The sequence below is a fragment of the Felis catus genome, chromosome B1, assembly GCF_018350175.1.
Source record: "Felis catus isolate Fca126 chromosome B1, F.catus_Fca126_mat1.0, whole genome shotgun sequence".
Classification (NCBI taxonomy): Eukaryota; Metazoa; Chordata; class Mammalia; order Carnivora; family Felidae; genus Felis; species Felis catus.
Window position 1 is genome coordinate 22,563,552 of NC_058371.1, and position 25,698 is coordinate 22,589,249.

The following is a 25,698-nucleotide window of genomic DNA, read 5'->3' on the forward strand; positions in this document are numbered from 1 at the left end:
CCTTCATTTGCAGAGTAAGGAAACCAAATTTGATCTTTAAGCAGTTTCTTCAAGACACAATAATTACCTTTATTGTCCGCAGGAAGAAAATTTACTCCCCTAAAATCAAAAAGTCTCAAATATGATCTGAGAAAACAAATGACATCGCCATACTTCACAATGTCACCAGCTCCCTCTTGGCTCACCCTCTCAGCAATTCTTTGGTCATCACTCCTTGCAGATTGAAGGATGCCAAGCAAAAGGGAACACAAATTCTGTTTCCATTTCCTTGTAATAATGGAAAGTTGGATGTCTGGTTTGAAAGATACAAATCTTACCAGTGGCTCTATTTAGATTTTGAACTTCATGAATGACTAGGGAGCACTACACATTTCCATCATTCCAATGAACTTTCTTCAAAGTGTTACAGAGGAAGTGGGCATATGGTTCATTTACTGCACACATACTGACATTGAACCACAAAGAAGTCCTGGGAAACCACTCAAAGCCTGGTTCACACACCAGGCTTTGGTCCTAAGGCTAAAGTCTGTGGGTTAAGAAAAGGAATTTGCTAAGCATCTACTAGTTTGTCCCTTCTTGCAGCCCTTAGCTCCAGACCCCATTCTTTGAAGTTTAGATTAACTGAGGACCTTTGCAGATTGGAAAAGGCATTACAGAAGGGAAATCAACATTTGCATATAAATTCAGGTATGTGTGGGAAATGGTGGGTATTTCACTTCGGCTACTGTATGGCATTTATAGGCAGGAATGCTAGACAATTAAGCTAGAGATGCACGTAAAATGTTTGTAAGACCTCAACAGCCATTCCATACACCACAGTGACTGGTCAGTGGGGACAAAGTCGTGATCTTTCCCCAACTGGCCACATGTTGTATCCTCCCCCGTGTTTATTTCATTTCACTTATTCAATACAGTCAAGTTCAGAGTGGATGAGCAGAGATGCACAGTACCTTTGGAGACAAGTGTCTTCATCCTTACAGTGCTAAGGGCATGAGCAAAAGCAGAAGAATTCATGGAAGCTATCTGTGCTATGAATCATTATTTATAAGCAGAACAAATTTAACTGTGGTACCATAAACAGAGTCCAACAGATGAAGGTAAGAGTTTAACTCTTACCTGGATTTTTTACTTACATTTAGTATGTAGAAACCCACACAGGAAACCCACTCCCAATCAACTATAAAAGAGAACCATATAAAATGAAAATCATAAGTTTCTATGGGCCCATCAGGGAGATGAGGTCACAAGGAAACTCATAACCTGAATTGCAAAGAGAGATAAGCCTTTTTAAGCATATGAACTGTATCATCTGTGGTAGATCCTGAGGAAAAGAACTAACCATCATATTCGTGAGTAAGGAGAATCAATAAGATTTTAACAGATCATTAAAGTATAAACGTATACTAGTATCCCAGTCTAGAATAGCTGAAGGCCCCAGACATAAGGGAAGTTCATGCTAACCCCTGACAACCACCAATTTGTTCTCTGTTTCTATGAGTTTGTTTCTTCTAGATTCTACATATATGTGAGATCATATAGTATTTGTCTTTCTCTGTCTACTTATTTCATTTAGCAAAATGCCCCCAAGTTTCATCCATGTTGTCACAAATGGCAGGATTTTTTATGGCTGAGTAATAGTTCATTCTCTCTCTATATACCACATTTTCGTTATCCATTCATCTGTCAGTGGACCCAGGTTGTTTCCATGTCTTGGCCATTGTAAACAATACTCCAGTGAACACAGGGGTGTGGTTATATTTTCAAGATAGTAATTGAATTTCGTTCAGATATGTACTCAAAAGTCCAATTGATGGATCATATGGCAGTTCTACTTTTAACTTTTTGAGGAGCCTCCATACTGTTTTCCACAGTGGCTACACCAATTTACATTCCTACCAACAGTGCACCAGGGTTCCTTTTTCTCCACAATCTTCCCCACACATGTTATCTCTTATCTTCTTGATGACAGCCATTCTAACAGTTGTGAGGTGACACCTTGTTATGGTTTTAATGCACATTTTCTTGATGATTAATGACATTTGCACCTTTTCACAGACTTGTTGGAGATTGGAATACCTTCTTTGGCAAAATGTGTATTCGGGTTCTTTGACCATTTTTAATTGGATTATTATGAGTTTTTCTGTTTTATTTTGTTTTGCTTTTGAGTTGTATGAGTTCCTTATACATTTTAGATATTAACCCTTTATTAGATATATAGTTTGCAAATATTTTCTCCGACTCTGTAAGTTGCCTTTTCATTTTGCTTTTTTTTTCTGTGCAGAAACTTTTTAGTTTGGCAAAGTCCCATTTGTTTACTTTTACTTTTGTTGCTTATGTTTTAGGTACCATATCCATAAAATCATTGCCAAAATCAATGTCAAGGAGCCTTTTCCCTATATTTTCCTCTAGTGGTGTTTTGGTTTCATGTCATACATTTAAGTCTTTAATTCATTTCTAGTTAATTTTTATAAGTGGTTTAAGATAGTGGCCCACTTTCATTCTTTTGCATGTCAATATCCAGTTTCCCAGCACCATCTATATTGAAAACACTATCTTTTCCCTTTGAATATTCTTAGTTCCCTTCTCAAATACTAGTTGACTATATATGCAAGGGTTTATTTCTGGGCTTTTGATTCTGTTCCATTTGTGTGTGTGTGTGTGTGTGTGTGTGTGTGTGTGTGTGTGTGTCTGTGTGTGTGTATTTATGCCAGTATCATGCTGTTTTGATTACTATAGTTTCATAATATAGTTTGAAATCAAGAAGTGTGATGTGTCCACTTTGTTCTTTTTTTTCCTTAGGGTTGTTTTGATTCTTAGAGATCTTTTGTGGTTCCATACAATTTTTAGAATTAATTTTTTCTACTTTGGTAAAAAATGCCCTTGGAATCTTGACAGGGATTGCATTGAATCTATATATAGTTTTGGGTAGTATGAACATTTTAATAATATTAATTCTAATCTATGAACACAGGATATCTTTCCATTTATTTGTGTCTTTTATATTACTTTTATATTACTTGTATAAAAGTCTTATAGTTTTCAATGCAGAGATCTTTCACCTGCATGGTTAAATTTATTCATAAGTATTTTATTGTTTTTGATGCTTTTATAAATGGTATTATTTTCTTTCTTTTTTGGATCATGTGTTTTAGTGTAAAGAAATGAAACTGGTTTTTGTATATTGACATTGTATCCTGCAACCTTATTTCTTTTTTCTTGCCTGATTGCCCTGGTTAAGACTTTGAGGACTATGTTGAAAAACAGCTGACAGTGGATACCCTTGTCTTGTCCTTGATATTAGAGGAAAAACTCTCAACCTTTCACTGTTAAGTATGATATTAGCTTTGGGCTTGTCATATGTGGCCTTTATCACGTTGAGACATGTTCCTTCTATACCCAACCTCTAGAGAGTTTTTATCAAAAATGGGATGTTGAATTTTGTGCAGTGCTTTTTCTGCAGCTATTGAGATGATTATATGATTTTTACTTTTCATCCTATTAATGTGCTGTATCACATTTACTGCTTTGGGTCTGTCACCATAAAACTTTTGTTTTGTTTTGTTTTGTTTTTGTTTTTGTTTTTATTTTTGGGACAGAGAGAGACAGAGCATGAACGGGGGAGGGGCAGAGAGAGAGGGAGACACAGAATCGGAAACAGGCTTCAGGCTCTGAGCCATCAGCCCAGAGCCCGACGTGGGGCTCGAACTCACGGACCGCGAGATCGTGACCTGGCTGAAGTCGGACGCTTAACCCACTGCGCCACCCAGGCGCCCCATAAACTTTTTAAAATAAATAAATAAAGTCATAAGAAGATGGTGGCATACGAGGATGCTAGGCTCGCCTCGTCCCGCTGGTCACTTAGATTCCACCCATATCTGCCTAACCCAGAAAACTGCCAGAAGACTAGCAGAACAGGACTCTCCAAAGCCAACCATGGACAAGAGGCCAACGGAAGAGGTTAGGAAGGGCAGAGAGGCGGTGCATGCTACACGGACGGGAGGGAGGGAGCTGGAGCTGTGGAAGGGCAGACCGCCTGGCAAGGCAGAGACCCTGAGTCCGGCTTGCAAACATGGAGGGGCTGGACTCCGCGAGTTCCGTCAGCCAGCAGGACTTAACATCACGAATGTTATAAGTCAACAGCTCCGCTCAGAGAGCGGGAAGGTGAGAGGTCACCAGGAGGGAGAGGTGTTGAACCCTGGAAGACAGAGCTCAGCTTGGTGGGGAACAAAGGCACTGGGCAGCACCATCTCCCTCTCCCATCCCCCAGCCGAAATCCCAAAGGGAACCAGTTCCCGTCACTGACCTTGCTTGCACCGTGCAAATGCCCAATGCTGTGCTTCTGTGGATCCATCCCTCCGATGGGTCTGCCTCCCTCTTGGTGCTGCAGGGCCCCTCCTACAGGGGACAACCTATGGCAAAGTGAGCTAAGCCTGCCCCTCCCACCCCCTGTGCACCTTGCAGATCCCCCCGGCTAATGCACCAGATCCCATCAAAGCAGCACCACAAGCCTGGCAGTGTGCAAGTAGCCCAGACAAGGGCCACACCACTCCACAGTGAGTTCTGCCCCTGGGAGAGGGGAAGATAAGGTACACACCAGTCTGACTCTGGCCCCAGTGGTGGGCTGGGGACAGACATCGTGTCTGATTGCGGCCCTGCCCACCAACACAAGTTACTCCGGACAGCACAGGGGAAGGGCCCTGCAGTTCTGCGCCACCCAGGGACTATCCAAAATGATGAAATGGAAGAATTCTCCTCAAAAGAAAGTCCAGGAAGTAGTGACAGCTAACAAATGGATCAAAAATGATTTAAGCAATATAACAGAACAAGAATTTACAATAATAGTCATAAAATTAATCACTGGACTTGAAAAAAGCATAGAGAACAGCAGAGAATCTATTGCTACAGAGACCAAGGGACTAAAAAATAGTCATGAGAAGCTAAAAAATGCTATAAATGAGGTGAAAATAAAATGGAGGTGACCACAGCTCAGATTGAAGAGGCAGAGGAGAGAATAGGTGAATTAGAAGATAAAATTATGGAAAAAGAGGAAGCTGAGAAAAAGAGAGATTAAAAAATCCAGGAGTATGAGGGGAGAATTAGAGAACTAAGTGATGCAATCAAACAGAATAATATCCGTATCATAGGAATTCCAGAAGAGGAAGAGAGAGAGAAAGGGGCTGAAGGTGTATTTGAACAAATCATAGCTGAGAACTTCCCTCATCTGGGGAAGGAAACAGGCATTGAAATCCAAGAGGCACAGAGAACTCCCTTCAGACGTAATTGAATCGATCTTCTGCACAACATATCATAGTGAAAATGGCAAAATATAAGGATAAAGAGAAAATTCTGAAAGCAGCTAGGGATAAACACACCCTAACATATAAAGGGAGACCAATAAGACTAGTGACGGATCTAGCTACTGAAACTTAGCAGGCCAGAAAGGAATGGCAGGAAATCTTCAATGTGATGAACAGAAAAAAATATGCAGCCGAGAATCCTTTATCCAGTAAGTCTGTCATTCAGAATAGAAGGAGAGATAAAGGTCTTCCCAAACAAACAAAAACTGAAGGAATTCATCACCACTAAATCAGCCCTACAAGAGATCCTAAGGGGGATTCTGTGAGTGAAATGTTGCAAGGACCACAAAATACCAGAGACATCACTACAAGCATGAAACCTACAGACATCACAATGACTCTAAACCCATATCTTTCAATAATAACCCTGAATATAAATGGACTAAATGCTCCAACCAAAAGACATAGAGTATCAGAATGAATAAAAAACAAGACCCATCTATCTTCTGTCTACAAGAGACTCATTTTAGACCTGAGGACACCTTCAGATTGAAAGTGAGGGGATGGAGAACTATCTTTCATGCTACTGGAAGTCAAAAGAAAGCTGGAGTAGCCATACTTATATCAGACAAACTAGACTTTACATTAAAGGCTATAACAAGAGATGAAGAAGGGAATTATATAATAATTACAGGATCTATCCATCAGGAATAGCTGACAATTAAAAATGTCTATGCGCCAAATATGGGAGCCCTCAAATATATAAAACAATTAATCACAAACATAAGCAACCTTATTGGTAAGAATGTGGTAATCGCAGGGGACTTTAATACTCCACTTACTGCAATGGATAGATCATCTAGACACAGGATCAATAAAGACACAAGGGCCCTGAATGATACATTGGATCAAATGGACTTGACAGATATATTTAGAACTCTGCATCCCAAAGCAACAGAATATACATTCTTCTCAAGTGCACATGGAACATTCTCCAAGATAGATCACATACTGGGTCGCAAAACAGCCCTTCATAAGTATAAAAGAATTGAGATCATACCATGCACACTTTCAGACCACAATGATATGAAGCTTGAAATCAACCACAGGAAAAAGTCTGGAAAACCTCCAAAAGCATGGAGGTTAAAGAACACCCTACTAAAGAATGAATGGGTTAAACAGACAATTAGAGAAGAAATTTAAAAATACATGGAAACAAATGAAAATGAAAATACAACAATCCAAATGCTTTGGGATGCAGCGAAGGCAGTCCTGAGAGGAAACTACATTGCAATCCAGGCCTATCTCAAGGAACAAGAATAATCCCAAATACAAAATCTAACAGCACACCTAAAGGAACTAGAAGCAGAACAGCAAAGACACCCCAAACCCAGCAGAAGAAGGGAAATAATAAAGGTCAGAGCATAAATAAACAATATGGAATCTAAAAAAACTGTAGAGCAGATCAATGAAACCAAGAGCTGGTTTTCTGGAAAAAAAAAATTGATAAACCTCTAGCCAGGCTTCTCAAAAAGAAAAGGGAGATGACCCAAATAGATAAAATCATGAATGAAAATGGAATTATTACAACCAGTCTCTCAGAAATACAAGCAATTATCAGGTAATACTATGAAAAAATATGCCAACAAACTGGACAACCTGGTAGAAATGGACAAATTCCTAAGCATCCACACACTTCCAATACTCAAACAGGAAGAAATAGAAAACTTGAACAGAACCATAACCAGCAAAGAAATTGAATCAGTTATCAAAAATCTCCCAACAAATAAGAGTCCGGATGGCTTCCCTGGGGAATTCTACCAGACATTTAAAGCAGAGATAATACCTATCTTTCTCAAGTGGTTCCAAAAAATAGAAAGGGAAGGAAAACTTCCAGACTCATTCTATGAAGCCAGCATCACTTTGATTCCTAAACCAGACAGAGACCCAGTAAAAAAAAAGAGAACTACAGGCCAATATCCCTGATGAATATGGATGCAAAAATTCTCAATAAGATACTAGCAAATCGAATTCAACAGCATATAAAAAGAATTATTCACCATGATCAAGTGGGATTCATTCCTGGGATGCAGGGCTGGTTCAACATTCGCAAATCAATCAATGTGATACATCACATTAATAAAAGAAAAGATAAGAACCATATGATCCTGTCAATCGATGCAGGAAAAGCATTTGACAAAATTCAGCATCCTTTCTTAATAAAAACCCTCGAGAAAGTAGGGATAGAAGGAACATACTTAAACATGATAAAAGCCATTTATGAAAAGCCCACAGCTAACATCATCCTCAACGGGGAAAAACTGAGAGCTTTCCCCCTGAGATCAGGGAGATGACAGGGATGTCCACTCTCACCGCTGTTGTTTAACATGGTGTTGGAAGTGCTAGCATCAGCAATCAGACAACGAAAGGAAATCAAAGGCATCAAAATTGGCAAAGATGAAGTCAAGCTTTCACTTTTTGCAGATGTCATGGTATTATACATGGAACACCCAATAGACTCTACCAAAAGTCTGCTAGAACTGATATATGAATTCAGCAAAGTCGCAGGATACAAAATCAATGTACAGAAATCAGTTGCATTCTTATACACTAATAAGGAAGCAACAGAAAGACAAATAAAGAAACTGATCCCATTCACAATTGCACCAAGAAGCATAAAATACCTAGGAATAAATCTAACCAAAGATGTAAAAGATCTGTATGCTGAAAACTATAGAAAGCTTATGAAGGAAATTGAAGAAGATATATAAGAAATGGAAAAACATTCCATGCTCATGGAAACGAAGAATAAATATTGTTAAAATCTTAATACTGCCCGAAGCAATGTACACATTTAATGAAATCCCAAAATTGCACCAGCATTCTTCTCAAAGCTAGAACAAGCAATCCTAAAATTTGTATGGAACCACGAAAGACCCCGAATAGCCTAAGTAATTTTGAAGAAGACCAAAGTGGGAGGCATCATGATCCCAGACTTTAGCCTCTATTACAAAGCTGTAATCATCAAGGCCGCATAGTATTGGCACAAAAACAGACACATAGACCAATGGAATAGAATAGAAACCCCAGGATTAGACCCACAAATGTATGGCCAAGTAATCTTTGACAAAGCAGGAAAGAATATCCAATGGAAAAAGACAGTCTCTTTAACAAATGGTGCTGGAAAACTGGACAGCAACATGCAGAAGGTTGAAACTAGACCACCTTAGACCACTTTCTTACACCATTCACAAAAATAAACTCAAAATGGATACAGGACCTGAATGTGAGACAGGAAACCATCAAAACCGTAGAGGAGAAAGCAGGAAAAAACCTCTTTGACCTCAGCCGCAGCAATTTCTTACTTGACACATCCCCAAAGGCAAGGGAATTGAAAGCAAAAATGAACTATTGGGACCTCATGAAGATAAAAAGCTTGTGCACTGCAAAGGAAACAATCAACAAAACTAAAAGGCCATGGGAAAAACTAACGGAATGGGAAAAGATATTTGCAAATGACATACTGCTCAAAGGGCTAATATCCAAAATCTATAAAGAGCTCACCAAACTCCACACCCGGAAAACAAATAATCCAGTGAAGAAATGGGCAGAAAACATGAATAGACATCCAGATGGCCAACAGGTACATGACAAGATGGTCAACATCACTCCTCATCAGGGAAATATAGATCAAACCCACACTCAGATACCACCTCACGCCAGTCAGAGTGGCTAAAATGAACAAATCAGGAGACTATAGATGCTGGAGAGGATGTGGAGAAATGGGAACCCTCTTGCACTGTTGGTGGGAATGCAAACTGGTGCAGCCACTCTGGAAAACAGTGTGGAGGTTCCTCAAAAAATTAAAAATAGATCCACCCTATGACCCAGCAATAGCACTGCTAGGAATTTACCCATGGGATACAAGAGTGCTGATGAATAGGGCCACTTGTACCCCAGTGTTTATAGCAGCACTTTCAACAATAGCCAAATTATGGAAAGAGCCTAAATGTCCATCAACTGATAAATGGATAAAGAAATTGTGGTTTATATACACAATGGAATACTACGTGGCAATGGGAAAGAATGAAATATGGCCTTTTGTAGTAATGTGGATGGAACTGAAGAGTGTTATGCTACCTGAAATAAGTCATACAGAGAAAGACAGATACCAAATGTTTTCACTCTTATGTGGATCCTGAGAAACTTAACAGAAGACAATGGGGGAGGGGAAGGGGGGGAAAAAAAGGTTAGAGAGGGAGGGAGCCAAAACATAAGAGACTCTTAAAAACTGAGAACAAACTGAGGGTTGATGGGAGGGAGGAGAGGGGGGTGATGGGTATTGAAGAGGGCACCTGTTGGGATGAGCACTGGGTGTTGTATGGAAACCAATTTGACAATGAATTTCATATTAAAATAAATAAATAAATAAAACAGAATTCTGATTTAGATGAATCACAAAAAATAAAAATGAAATAAATTAAATTAAATTAAAACTTTTTTTTTAAAGAACACTTAAATTGATGCAGAGATAGACTGCACTTCCAGTATAAACTACAACCATATTTCAGACTAACATAAGACAAAATTGTTCTAAATTTATCCAGAGGAATACATATGTGAGAAATACCCAAGCCATTTGTGGAATGGTACAACCAGATTTCAACACATTTTGTAAAGAAAGAATTAAAGACTGGGACATTGGTGTGAGAATGAAGAGTTCCTGTAAACAAAACAGGAAGTCTAGGGATATATTTTATTCCATAAAATATTGTAGGTTAACATGAAAGTGACATTTCAACGATGTTCAGAAGAGAAATTATTCAACAAATGCTGTTGAGGTATTTGTTTCTTGGGGGGAAGAAAAGACTATGACCCTATGTGAATTCACAATGTAAAATACAGATAAATTAGATTTAATTCCTATAAAATGAAACCATAACTGAAATATAAGAAAATAAACACCTGATTTCAAGTTGCAGTATATTTGCATGATAAATGTCTAATGATTAATTAAAAATATAAATAATAGAAAAAATAAGAATAGAGCGACTATCTCAACGTGGAAAAGTTAACTATAACTTGTCTTATTTAGATAAAACAAGAAGAAAAAAAGTAAAAAGGCAATAAACAAGATATTAAGATAATCAAATTTATTAACATATTCACATTTATTAGATATCAAAATAAAATCAAACTACACCAATGAACTAAAAGTTTCCTACTATCAACATAACATTGTTTTCAAATTATGAACACTCCACTTGTCGAAAAAGTGATAGAAAGTACCCTCCTGTATTTTAATGAAAAGGGTATAAATTGGTTCTGCCTTTCAAGAAAGAAAATTAGGAGAATATATCAAAAGAAGTAATGTTCACACCTCTTGACCTTGTAATTCTATGTCTATGGATTTATTCTAATGAAATACAGTCAGAGATGTTTACCATGCTTTACATATGATGGCATTTATCATATCAGTGTCATTTATAACTAATAAGAAAACAACTGAATATTAAAGGATTAAATTAATACTAGTATAGTGGCATGGACTATAGCTTTATAGTAATTAAAGTCTTGCTTTTATAGAATAATTAATGACTCAGGGGATGTTTATGGTATTGACTCCTTTAATAATATACACACACAAGGAAAATGTATTAAAATAACCATGATTATTTTTAAGTAGAGAGTTGGAGTTTTTAAATACCTTTTTTTTGTGTGTGGATTTTTGCATATATTTTAACTTGTTGAGTAATTGTCTGTATGTAATTCTCCAATTCTACTCCACCCCTTCTAACTTAAATGTACTCCATTTAGGCTTTTGTTCAAATGAAACTCTGTGAAATGGCTTTTGAGAAGTCCAACAATGATGCCTGATTTGCTAAATCTAATGGCCCATTGGTTCAGTTTTTACCTTACCTTGAACATTATAATGTTCGACCCCATTGATCACACTCTCTTCCTTCATAGACTTTCTTCACTTGGCTTGCAGCCACCATCCCCGCTTAGTTTCCTTCCAAACTCTCTCTCCCCAGCCTTTTTGCTGATCACTCCTCTGCTCCCTGAGGATCCCACAGCTCAGTCGATCTTTTCCTAGTTCATTCATGCTAACACTTGGCGAACTTAGGTTGTCTTACAACTTTAAATACCATCTTCAAGCCCACAGCACCCAAATGTATACCTCCAGCCTGGATGTCTGTCCTACACGTCACAATCAGATATCCAGCTGTTAAAATCCACACCACTTTAATATCACATAGGAGACGTCTCTTCACCTGCAACCTCAAGGAATAGATCTAGCTGACTCTACCCTAACATATATCGAAAATCCAACTCTTTCTCATCTAGTCTACAGCCTACCACCATTTTTTTCCCCTGAATAACTGTAATAGCCCACTCACTAGTGTCCCTGACTCTTCCACTGCTCAAGAATCTGCTGTCAACACAGCCACCAGAGTGATCGTTGAAAACGTGAGGTGAATCATCTTACGCTTGTGACCTACAAAAGGCTATCCGTTTCATTAAGTGAAAGAAATGACCTCACAGTGCCATATAAGTCCCTGTAAGACCGTCCCTCACCCTCATGCTCGACATCTCTCTGAGCTCATCTCGTTCCTTTCACTTACTCCGCTCCATTGTACACCGACCTCTTGCTGTTCATCAGATACGCGAGGCATGGTCCTACCTCAGGACCTTTGTACTTGCCTAGCATACTCTTCTCCAGAAAACTTATAGTTAACTCTCCCTCTTTTATTAAGGTTTTATTCCAACTTTATCTTCTCAAATGGTTTACCTCAAAAACTCAACCTAAAAGCAGAACCTAAGGAGCAGGGGGTGGGGGAGGGGCAAAATGGGTGAAGGCGACTGGGAGATACAGGCTTCCGGTTACAGAATGAGTAAGTCATAGGGACAAAAGGTAGAGCATAAAGAATATAATCAATGGAATTATAATAGCATTGTATGGTGAGAGACGGTGAGCAGAGTATAACATATGAGGTTGTAGAACCACCATGCTACACATCTGAAATGCATGTAACATGTCAACTCTACTTCAATTTTTAAAAACATAAAATAAAAAAATAAAGCAAAACAAAATAAAAACAGAAACTGCCTCCCAACTCTAATTTCCTAATCCTTTATAATCTGTGCTTTTTCCCACAACTGGGGTAAACATTACCAGGCTTAGATCCAGGCAAGAGAGGCCCCTGACCTAGGCTCCACATGTTGAAGATAGCACCCTGGCCCTTCTCCAGCTGAGCCTTCTTCATGGAGTGAGGGAGCCAGTCCACGGATGCAAGGGGCACGCGCACATGGAAGCAAAGGCCCTCCTTTCCTGGACCCTGATCTAAGCAACAAGCATTCAACCTGCCTTACCAAGCATCTTGTGAGAGCCTCTTCCCTGTGCGTGTGCCCTCAGGATATCCCAAGACACTCGTATGTGCGGTTGGGTCACAAGTGGCCCAGGAGAAGCTGCTGAGGGAGAGACTTGAATGGAGTCTGGAAAATGTAGGCCAGAGTGTTATGTGGGTGTGCACAAAGCTCTTTCCGTGTGAGCTGAAACAGGGCTGGGCAGGAAAGGGGGCTGAGCCAGGAACCAGCTGTCCATTTGCCTCCACTATCTCGACTTGAAACTCTGAAATGACTGAGAATCATAAATTGGCTTTTGGAAAATAGATACATTGTACAGCAGGTCTGCGATCCATTCATTCCCTTTACAAAGTTGTGGCCACAAAATTCTTGGTTGAAAAAAAAATGTAAAAAAAAAAAAGGAGGTTTGTTGATTCCACAACTCACGACTGTGACTGGCTTTCATTTAGAGCTTTCTTTTTCCTTCCTGCCAAACTGAGAGCAGGAATCAAATATATACAGACCTGGTTTTGTCATATATGGCTCATGAGAATATAAAACCTTTCTAGAAGATAATTTGTCAATATGTATCAAAAGTGAAAATGAGTATTTTTTTATCCTGAAATACCACATCTAGAAATGTACATTTAGCGTAAGTAGACCCCAATGGATCATTCATGTTTGGGTAATATTAAATATTACATTATTTAGTTTTTGATCTACATAGAGGAGTCCCTTTTCTGTTCCCTTATGGGAAAGCAAGTTCACCATTTTCCAATTATGACTCAGAAACATAGTGTGCTGTTTTCCTGGACCATGCAGATTTCCACTGGCTACAAGCCCTGATATTACTTTAAAGGAATTTCACTATAGCTAGGAATTTAGGCATAGGTTTCACTGCTAAAGTTTGCCCAAAGTGAGAATATTCTCTCTTGGAAAAAGAAGCTAAGTTCTAGTCCTGGCCATGGCTGTATGACTCTGCACAAGTCACCTTAAAATTCAGAACTTTTAAGGCCTTCATCTGTCATCTGAGGGATTAGACTAAATATTCTTTAGGGTTTCTTCTGACTGTAGTTTTTATGAATTTGTTCCACATTACAGGCTATAGCTGAGCACTCCAGAAAGGGGTAAGACATAATGGTTTTTTTGTTTTTGTTTTTGTTTTAATCACTGGAAGTTTATACCTCTTAATTCCCTTCACTTATTTCATCCCCACCTACCTCCCCTCTGACAACCACCAGTTTGTTTTCTGTATTTAAGAGTTTGGGTTTTTTGTGTGTTTTTCTGGACCATGTTTGTATTCTTGAGAGTCTGACCAAGAAAGTCCAGTTGACAAGAGACATGCTCAGTGATGATCAGAGCAGGGTAGAAAGTATTAACAGTACCTACAAGCCTGAGGTGTTTGACATTCCACTTGACTAAGAAAAGAATTGGTTGCACCTTTAGGATGATTCTAACTGCAGGAGAGGGTGGTCTCTAATTCTGGTAGAGGAAAGAGTTTGGCCTTTGAGAAAAGAAGACTATCAGCGTGGGATTCGTCCGTTATTATGCTCGTTCTCTTAATCATCATTTGGCTCTGCTTTCAAAATACCTCCCAAACGCGTCCACTCATCTTCGCATGCCTTGCGAATCCCCTACTCTAAGCCACCACCATCTCTCCGGGAGACTTCCAGAAAGGTCTCTGCACTGTCCCTCTACCCAATTGTTGCCCAGCTCTGTTCACTTACCACACAGAAAACAGAAAAAATTTCTTGCAATCAGATTATAGAACCCTAAAATGGCTTTCTTGCCACTCTAAGAATAAAACTCAAACCCTATTGGTGATGTATAAATTCCAACATGGAGGTCCAGCCCAACTTTCTAAATGTATCTCTTTTCCCTGCAATCTACACACTAGTGTATCCCAGCAGTGACCCAGACTGAATTTTTTTGTGTTCTTCCAATGAACCCAGCTATTTCTTACACTGGGTCCTCTACACTTGGTTTTCCCTCTGTCTGGAACTTTCTTCCACCCCATCGTCTTGTATCAGTTTGATGAAAAGCCATTTTCTCACTTTAGTCTCAGAAGTCAGTGGGAATTTCTTGGCTCTGACCACCTCCACCCTTTCATTTTGCCCCAAGCAGAGAGATATACATATATAATTATAAATATATATTTATACATTATAAAAATATAAATATAATACATAGATATGTAATAACTAATATATAAATATATACTTGTATATTATATAAAATATATATCTATTTTTTCCATTCTGTTTTTAACTATTTCAATTTATGAATTAACTTTTTTTTAATTCACTGATGTCATCAAACTCTCAGCCATTAAGTCTTGAGTTCCTTTTCTCCCTTACCTAGAATGGTTGCCTACTACCACCAGCATTTTCCAACACATGATTCTGCTCTCTCTTCATAGCATTTAAGGATTCAGAAATCCATAAAAATGCTCTCAAGTTGAAAAATAAATCTACACCATTTATATTCCAGCAATTATTACCAAAGCACACCTAAAAATGAAGTGATTTGATAGTTAAACATTTAAATGCTATTTAGAAAAAAAGGGGAAAGGTGGAAAAAATATTCTTGTGTGACAAGTTTCCAACAAGGACTTTTGTAAGGAAAGAATACTCTTTGTTTAGGTAGCTTTATTCTTTAGATATTTCCACTGTAACAGTAAATTTTACAGAGTAATTTAATAAAGTGCCTCAATTTAAATAGCTGTTTTCTTTTCCCTTGAAGACATTCCTCTTTTGTGATTAGTGCTTGAAGAACAGTAAAACAATTTCTGCACTAATCTAGGAACCAGCAACCAAGAAAGCATGATGCAAATTTTTAAATTAGTCTAAAGTTCAATCCTCTCAGGAACTTTTAGGAAATCAACAGGAGATTCTTATAAAACAAAATCAAGAAAATCTCATAAAGTGTTGTTTTTAAAGATCTATTAATACACTGTGGTGTTAGTTCAACTTTACAACACAGCATATCATATCATTGGATGCAGGGGAACAGTTTCACAGAGCCATGAAATAAAATATTACTGAGTCTTTATTACATGATTATTAGCTCATTAAAGCCACCAATATCTTATTCTTAAGTAACCGACATGATTCTGTTACTGTTCGGAAATAAAATGATGTGTAGCTGCCCAGTGGCTATAATAAAGTCACAAATAAGGTATCAAAAAGTAACAGAATGCTAAGTGACATTGGTGTGAACAGTAAGGGACATTCTTGTTTGCAGAAGTAATAACGCTTGTATCTGAAGTCATGACTTACGCAACCTGGCATGCATTCTTTGCCCACGGAGTTTTTTCTGAACTTGCTTGAGTATAGGACTACAGTAAAGAAATGGCAAATTGAGTATATGTTTTCATTGTCTGTGGATAAATGGACACGTTGGATAACCGACCATTTTAGACTTTCTTCTTCTCCTGCCCCTCCTTTTTCCTCTTTAATGGAATATATTTAATGTTCATGAAAGCTCATGGACTGACAGCTCTGGAGATGTATCGGTCCTCATGAATCCACAGGTACTGATCGGTAATTGGCAATATGTACTTTGCCCCGGAGAGGGGTTCAGTACCTGTGCTCGATGAGCTGTGGGTTTGCCGATGAAGTTATTGATGAGGATGGCAATTTGTGTCAGGCAGAGAGAGGTCAATACAACAAAATCTGAGAAAAATAACTGACTTTCTGTCGAATGCACATAAATAAAACATCAGGGATATAAATCAAAGTGGAGGATCAAAAGGGAGATAATTCTGTTGTTCAGGTCATACTGTAACAGGGGACACTACGTGTCACATTGTCTTTTTGATCTTTAGCATCCGTTTTTGTATTGGTTGGTAGAGAAAAAAGTTCAGGAAAAAATAAAACAATACATATTTTATTATTCTGATTAAATCAGAAGTTACCTTTTGCATATCCTTTTTCCGGGTTCCTAACTACCACTGGAGTATCTTTTTTAGAGACTCAAAATATTACCAAGAAAAATAAGAGACACCAAGCAATCAGAACCCACAGGCACTATAATCAAACTGAAAAGATGCAAACTGTAAAAAACCAATATGATATTCTTCAAAGTCTTCACATCAGTCTATGCTTTTTTTTCTGTAGGCTCACATTTCACTGATTCATTTTTGTGAACTCTTCTACTTTTGCAAATGTCAAGTTATTAGACTTCGTGAGACCAGTTGTGGAAAGTTAGGAAACTGTTGTCAGTATAGTATATTGAAAACAGCACCTACTGAAATCAGTAAGACATGAGTTTGCTAGACCAAATCTACTCATCCTAAATAAATGAATTTGGGCAATGTATATCACCTCCATGAGCATCCCTCTTCCTAGACATAGAATTTTAAAAATATAGAGTTATTTAAAAATAAGACAGTGGCTGTAAAATCATAGTCATCCAAGAGTGATATATAAATGTTAAAAATATGTGCACTCTAGTCAAAGCCTTCTGTAGATAGCATATACTAATACTAATGAATTAAATATTTGTATCTAATCAAACAGTGATTTTCAATTTGACAACATCAAAACAAGGAGAAGAAGAGTAGTCAGACTTGATAAAGAAAAATTACAGTACAGTTCAGTTCTTCAAAAACACGATCTTTCACCCTTATTCCAAAGACCTGTAATCATTATGACATCTTGGTGAATTATCTTTAGGAAATTTTGAGTTATCACCAGAAAATGTATGACATTAGTGAGCTAACTGTAAGAGAATCAATGATAGATATATATAAAATTTAAAAGTGTTCTTTTCAGCAGCTTCAGCTTTACTCTCAGGATCCATTTAATGAAATGATAAATATTCCCTCACTAGATTCACCTCCAAACTTGTGCAAAGCCTTTAACTTTGCCCGGAGGACCAACTCTCTTCTCTCCCACTTGATCTTGTTGAATGGTATTGCTGCAGTCAAGGTATGAGCTCATGGTGATTAGCAGAAATGGCTCATTGGCTCAGATGATGACAGATGGGTGGCATAGGAATAGTGCTATAGAAACACTCTTGAGAAATGCTACAGTGGTGAAAGTTATATTACATAGGATTTGTACTGAAGCTGTATATCTAATAGTAGTATTTAATTTTTATGTTTATACTGGAATTTCAGAAATTAAGTGAAATTGAATGATAGAAGAGAGAAGTCCTTTGTGATGACTCTAAAATACTGGTAGGAAACCTTAGTTCAGTTGCTCCATCATGTTATCCTAGCTAGTTACGCCCACTGCATAACATTGTACCCTCATTATACTGAAATTAACTACCCTCCCTTTCAGCTCTTTGGGCAACATTGAAAGCAATTTGGTAGGCTGATCCTGAGCCTTAAAAATATTCATGATCATTGACACATTATTATACTTCTGAACACCTATACAATGGAAATAATCTAAAATATAGAAAGAAAGAATCTAGATGCCAAAATATTCCACAGACATTTATATTTCTAAAAATATTGGAAACAACATATGTGGCCACTAGAAGGTAAACAGTAATATAAAATCAGTTTTATTCTTAATATGGGGGATTATACAGCTAATGTTTATAAAATTATCTAGCCAAGTGTGTGCTAGTATTGCAATATTAAGTGAAAAAGTCACAATAAAAAATTTTATATGCACCATGATGTGAAAAACATTCTGAGACAAAAGGTTGAAAGAAATAGAACAACATATTAATGTTGATTTCTTGTATAAAGAGAAATTTTTTCCACTTCTTTTAACTCTAATGTACTTATTACTATGTATATATTCCCTTCCTAGTCAAAAAACAACTTATAAAAGATTAATATGGGCATCATTTAGCTTTAGAAGCATTGGCAGTTTAGGGAAATTTCTCCAACGTACAGTCGTTTAAAGATTAGATCTCAGAGGAAATTGAACTTCCTAAATAATAATGAAGGTAGAGTCTTAGTAAAAAATGTATTTGATTCATTACTCAGTTATTCCTCTGGTATACTGGTAGATCTGATAATAAGACTCTGAAAGTCTTTGAAACTTCTCTATCCAAAGCATCTTTTTGCTTCCTAAATCAACCTGAAATTTGGAGAAAAACATGTTGGTGATTTTTTAAAATGTACCAGTCTCTGGACCACCTTGAGAATGCTGGCTATGGGTATCTGACATTCTAGTAATATATCACTGTGATGTGACATCCAGGGAAGACATCCTGATGAGAAATCACTTGCAAGACATTGAGTACCTCCTCTGATAATACGCTGCTTGAATATATCCTTGATAGAACTGATAGCTAGAGGAGGAATATTCTAAAAGAGCCTCCAAGAATCTCATGACAAAAAAAAAAGTACATGGTTTAATTTTCAATTCTAGATCATCTCAACAGGGAGAAACGTTGGCATGAATGTGTGTACAGCATATAGGGGAGAACTGATAGTACAGACATACCTTATTTGAACGTGCTTCACTTTATTGTGCTTCACAGATACTGTTTTGTTGTTGTTGTTTGTTTTTTTGGTTTTTGTGTTTTTTTTGTATTTTTTTTTAAAAATTGAAGGTTTGTGGCAACATGGCTTCAAGCAAGTCTCTGGGTACCATTTGCCACCGACGTTTGCCCATTTTGGGTCTCTCTGCCACATTTTGGTAACTCTCACAGTATTTCAAGGTTTTTCATTATTATCACTGTATTTGTTATGGCGATCTGCCGTCGGTGGTTGTATCTCCCTGAAAGCTCAGATGATGGTTAGGATTTTTTAGCAGTAACAGATTTCTTAATTAAGGTACGTACATTTTTTTTTCTGTTGCACACTTAAGAAACCACAGGATAGCATCAACATAAATTGTAGATGCACTGGGGAACCCAGAAATGTGGGTGACTCACTTTATTGCGATATTGGCTTTATCGCCGTGATTTGGAACCAAATCCATAGTACCTCCGAGGTATGCTTGTATAAAGAAAGTCTACCCGTGGAAGCATGCTTGGAAAGGAAACTTAGGTATGGCTATCTACCTGAGTAGAAAGTATCCCAAGTAGGGGAGAAACAATTATGAATACAAAGGATTTCCATTGTATTGTTACCCAGCTCATTTCACTCTGAATACATCCTTTTGACAGAAAGTTGATCCTTAAATAAAGGCAATGGGTTTTGCTTGTTGATTTATACCATCTCTCACGCAGGACAGTAAAGATACCTTTAGTGTTTGAGAAATAAGATTTTCTTCTAAGTAGATAAAATGTGGGGGAAATAGCTTCCAAAGTTGACATGGGTAATATTTATAAGACCATATGTCATAAGTGAGGAAACAACTTGCTACAGAAATTATGTTTAGAAAGAGCAAACAAATGAGTGTAGTTTTTAATATGAGACCTGATTCATATATATGTACACATATATAAAATAGACATATGTGTATAAAATATATATATAAATGTATACATATACATACAAGTTATATATATTTTTTTCTTTCCCCAAAATTCAGGTCACAAGAAGTGACAAGTTAGCACAATTCAAGAATTTATGTGACCGTTAATAGTTCCATTAATGGCTACACATCCACAAGAACACACTGAGAGGGAGCCAAGGTCTTTTCCTTTTCTAGAGAGAAGTGGTAAAGAAAGTCAATCATTGCCAAGATTCTTGCTCTGACTTTTGTCTCTGTTTCTTTCTGCCTGCTGGTTTCTTTCTCTCTTACTGCAGACTGGCTTCCTCACATAGATAGGAGCACATGGGCTCCTATCATCTCCAAGCCTCCTTTCCAAAGGTTCCACCACCAGGCTACCTCTCCTCTCTTAGTTCTAATATTCAAATTCACAGGAAGGAGTCTAACTGGCCCAAATCTTGTCAGATATTCCTGTGTAGATTCCTCCTCTATGGCATTTGGGCAAATTGTAAGCTCTGAAATATTTGTCAGTAGAACCATATTAAGTCTTGAAAACACCAAAGGAAATAATAGCAAGTGCTACTACAGTTGAAACTTCCTGCCCATCCCATTCAAGAATTATGATTTTTACAAGGTTGTGTATACTTCGTAATAGCCTCTTCACCTCTGACACCTAGACCACAAAAGTAAGTAACTGCCCAAGTAGAGTGTGAATCTCTCTAAAAATTCCCTTGTATTCCTGTTGAATATTTTATAAATAAACTTTTTATTTTGACATTATTATAGATTCATAAGCATCTGTAAGAAATAATTGGGAAAGATCACATGTACTCTTTAGTCAGTTACCCCCTGCGGAATCTTTTAACAGTGCAGTACAGTATCAGAACCAGGACACCTGCCATTGACACGGTCAAGAAACAGAACAGGTCTGTCACCTCAGACACCGTACATGCTGCCCTTTCGGAGCCCATCCTCCCTCCGACACACCTTGGCAATTACTGACCTGTTCATCATTTCTGTATCCTTGTCATTTCAATAACGTTACATAAGTGAAATCATACACTGTGTAACTTTGGGGATTGGCTTTTTTCACTCACCATAATTTTCTTGAGATTCATGCAAATGGTTACATATATCAACAGTCCTCTCCTTTTTACTGTTGAGTAGTGTTCCATGGTAAGTAAGGATGCGCCACAGATTCTTTAACAATTTATGCAGGGAAGGACACATTGGCTTGTTTCCAGACTGTGCCTATTGCAAATAAAGCTGCTATGAACCATTTGTGTAGAGGATTTTATGGGAACACAAGTTTTCTCTGGCATAAATGCCCAAGTGTGCAAAAGTAGGATTTGTATCGTACCTGCCTATTTACTTTCTATAAGAAACTGCGGAGCTACTTTCCAAAGTGGCTGTAGCATTTTATATTCTCACCAACGATGGATGTGATCCAGTTTTTCTGCATCTCTAGCAGCATTTGGAGTTATCATTATTATTTTTTAAATTATAGTCATTACGATAGGTAGTCAGAAATAATGAGAAGTAACTCATTGTCTTTGCAGTTTGCATTTCCGTGATGACTAATGATGTTGCACATCTTTCCATGTGATTATTTGCCATCTGACTATCCTCTTTGCTGAAATGTCTCTTCATGCCTTATGCCCAGTTGCTATTTTTTTTTTTTTTACTATTGAATTTGGAGAGCTGTCTCTATATTCTATGTTCTAGTCCTTTTGCCAGATGTGTGGTTTGCAAATATCTTCTTCCAGTCTGTTACTCATGTTTTTATCCTACCATCATCATTCACAAAATAAGTGTTTTTGGTTTTGATGAAGTCCAAATAGTCAATTTTCACCCCCAATTGTCAGGCTTTTGGTGTCAAGTCTAAGAACTGTTTGACTTGACCCTAAAGTTTTTCCTCTTTTTTTTTTTTTTTTTTTTTTTTTACTAACTGGTTCAGAGCTTTACACTTTAGATTTAAGTCCATAATTTTTCTTGAGTTGATTTTTGTATATGGTGTGAGGTTTAGGTTGGGATTTTTGTTTTGCCCACGGGTCCAGTTATTCTAACGGTGCTTGTTGCACAGGCTGTCCTTTCTCCGTCAAATTGCTTTCACTCCTTGGTCAAAAATCAACTGAACATATTTGTGTGGATCTCTTTCGAGATTCTTTATTCTTTTCCATTTATCTAATTCCATCCCTCTGCCAGTATTTCACTGTCTTGGTTACAGTACTGGCATTATAGGCCTTAATAGCGGGTAGAGTGATTCCTCCTATTTTTTTCTTCCTGTTCGAGATAGTTTTATCTGTTCTGTGCCTTATTCCTTTCTATTTAAATTTCAGAATAAGCTTGTCTGTGTGTACAAAAAGACTTGCTGGGATTTTGTTAATGTTAAATTTTTAGCCACCCTTAGAAAAATAAACTCAGAATCTTTCCAAAAGAAGCAAAAATAGAATACAAATTTTTTTTTTAATTTTTTTTTCAACGTTTTTAATTTATTTTTGGGACAGAGAGAGACAGAGCATGAACGGGGGAGGGGCAGAGAGAGAGGGAGACACAGAATCGGAAACAGGCTCCAGGCTCTGAGACATCAGCCCAGAGCCTGACGCGGGGCTCGAACTCACGGGCCGCGAGATCGTGACCTGGCTGAAGTCGGACACTTAACCGACTGCGCCACCCAGGCGCCCCTAGAATACAAAAATTTTTAATGGAAATTCATTAAAATTCTGTCAATCCGATGCTCAGTATTAGAATTCCTTGTGTAGGTTGAATGTTTCTTGCCTGAATCCCTAAGTTGATGTTCTATAGCAGAAGCTGGCAAACTTTGGCCCATGCCACCTCTGTCTAATAAGGCCTGTGAGCTAAGGATGTTTTTTACATTTTTTAAGGGTTGAAAAAACAAACACAGAAGAATATGTGACAGAAGCCATATGTTGGCCACAATGCCTAAAATGTATCTGTCTCTTTAAAGAGAAAGCTTGCTGACCCCTGTTCTATAGTGTCACACATTTGCATTTTGGAACACAAAAGGAAATAAATTGTTACCATCTAAAAAATGTAAAAATTCCTCACTGATAACTGCATTTACAAATATATACACTTCTTTTCAGCCAAGTTAAGATCACCAAGTAAATGAATCTCTAAGCTTTTGAATAGATTGTATTAAAATTATGAAACAGGGGCGCCTGATTGGCTCGGTCAGTTAAGCTTCTGACTTCGGCTCAGGTCATGATCTTGTGGTTTGTGGGTTCAAGCCCCATATCAGGCTCTGTGCTGACAGCTCAGAGCCTGGAGCCTGCTTCAGATTCTGTGCCTTCCTGTGTCTCTGCCCCTCCCCCACTCATGCTCTGTCTCTCTCGCTCTAAAAAAAAATGAATCAATGTTAAAAAAATTTTTTTAAATAAGGAAAAAATAAAATTCTGTAACAGACAATATACGTTTCTAATTTAATGTAGTTTTGCAAACTGAAAAGCACAATACTTTTCAAATGGAAGGTATTATTATTATTCACATTATTAAAGCAAGATAATTTTATGGAGGCAGCAAAGAATACTGCTTATTAAGAGCATGGATTTCTGATGGGGAGCCTGGGTGGCTCAGTCAGTTGAGTGTCTGACTTTGATTTTGGTTTAGGTCATGATCTCACAGTTTGTGGGTTCGAGTACCAGATTGGGCTCTGTGCTGGCAGTGCAGGGCCTGCTTGGAATTCTCTCTCCCTCTCTCTGCGCCTCCCCTGCTCGTACTCTCTCTCTTTCTCAAAATAAGTAAATAAATTTTAAAAAGAAGTTTTTAAAAGGAACAGATTTCTGAGCTAACTGCTGTTAGTTGAATCCTTGCTTTGTGACTAGCTAGTTGTGTTATTGGCCAAGTATCTTAACCTCTGTGAGTTTTAGTTTTGTCATCTGTAAAAAAAAAAAAAAAAAAAGAAAAGAAAAAGAAAACAGTGCTCATATCAGAGTGTCATAGTGATGATTAAATGTGTTAATACATGTAAAGAGTATTGCAGTGGCTGAAATAATGATCTGTGTAACATGCATTTATTAGTAATATTATCACTTATATGCGATTCACGGTATTCTTTGTTAACAAAGTCCAAAAACTAACAACTTATCCACATCACCGAAATCTTAAGGAGATGATTCTTCTCATGGTAGTTGTATTTATAACTTTTAAAGGAAATAATTTGACATTGTTATTCATTCAAGAGATATGGATTCTTTAGCTAGCACAGTGCCAGGCACTGCGATGGTCAAAAGATGCAGGCTCTCCCCCCACAAGGACATTACAAGGTGTATCCTTGAAACTGATGCAGTGACAGACCTGTATATTTTACTCAGTGTAAATACAAGTAAATAGCATTCTGTGAAATTTAAATGCCAGCCTGTAAGCTGCAATATACTTAAGTAAACATATCAACATAATGGATTTTTTATTACCTGGAAAGCAGAAATCATGAAAATAGACACAGAAAACTAAAATGTGAACATTACCCCAAGCTCCGTGCTTCAGAGATAAATCATGAACCTTTCTAATTCTGGCACAAAGTTATTGTATATAATTTTTATCTCACAATAATAAAGCGGACATGCAAAAGAATGCCTTGCCGTCAAGTTATCCAAGTTGCATTTGTATAGAAAAAAACAATTTGTGACTATTGGAGGCACAGTTACACTGAGCTGTAAATCAGAGCAGGAAGGCAAGCTAAATTTCTTCGATGCAAGTTTGATTCTCAAGGGTTGCCTAACTGCAGGCTAAAATGTAGTTGAACACATGAATAAGCTTTTCACTTTGTTGTCATGTTTTTTAGTATAGTTGGTTTCCTCCCAAACTCAGACTTGATAACTACTTTAAGTGTAGGGTCATTATTTTAAAGAGATGAAATGCTATGTCTGCCTTATGTGACAGAAAAGGAAACTTTCTCCCTCGATTTCCTTCCTTAACCTGCATTGTGCCTGTTATCCAATTATCCATGATGGCCAGTATCTTTATACTAAACAGCTAAAACCTTTCCAGAAAAAAAAAATCACTTCTAAAACGCAGGAAACATAAACATATACAAAAAATTTCAAGTGAATTTCTCTAAAATTTCCTACAAAAGATTAACCTGTTTGTAAGCCAATGAGTGAAAGGACATACCATCTTGTGATTCAGTAAAATTTCTTCCATTCCAAAGAGGGTAACCCGTAAGAAATATCTGGAAGTTTTTAAATAAGTTTTCCGAAATGTTATTTCTTGTTCGTCACTTTGTCACTAAAATCTTTAACCTGCGGTGTAACTTTTGTGGTTTGAAGACATGAGTCTGCTGACATCAGCACACAGTCAGAGACGAACCAGATGGAGAGAGTATTGAGATTTCTGCATATATTAAGCAGTAATACTCCACTTGAGATAACCTTTGCCTTAGTGCTTCATAAATACTTCCTTAGGCTGGAACGGGAATCCTATTCTTTGTATGATCGAAATCACCTACTAACCTACTAAATCTCTAGACAAAAGTCATCCAATCTGGCTTTCGCTTAAGTACAATATATTTAATCCTATACCAGACACATGTTCCCTTTTCAGACCTCAAGAAGAATAATACATTGAGGGATACTAATAGTTTCCCAATGTAAATAGGCCTCAAATTTCACTTTGCTCTTAAAACAGCCCTTCTAGTTTCTGAACTTGTAGAATGATTTTCATGGTCCATGTCTCAAATGATTTTA

General features: G+C 37.5%; 2 long non-coding RNA genes across 3 annotated transcripts in view; one reads left to right on the forward strand and one right to left on the reverse strand.

Annotated features, from left to right (window-relative positions):
- Positions 1-25,698, forward strand: part of LOC123384785 — a 162,511-nt gene that overhangs the window by 85,744 nt on the left and 51,069 nt on the right. The window lies entirely within an intron of this gene.
- The window catches only part of LOC109499383, a 32,676-nt gene that overhangs the window by 3,659 nt on the left and 3,319 nt on the right, over positions 1-25,698 (reverse strand). The window lies entirely within an intron of this gene.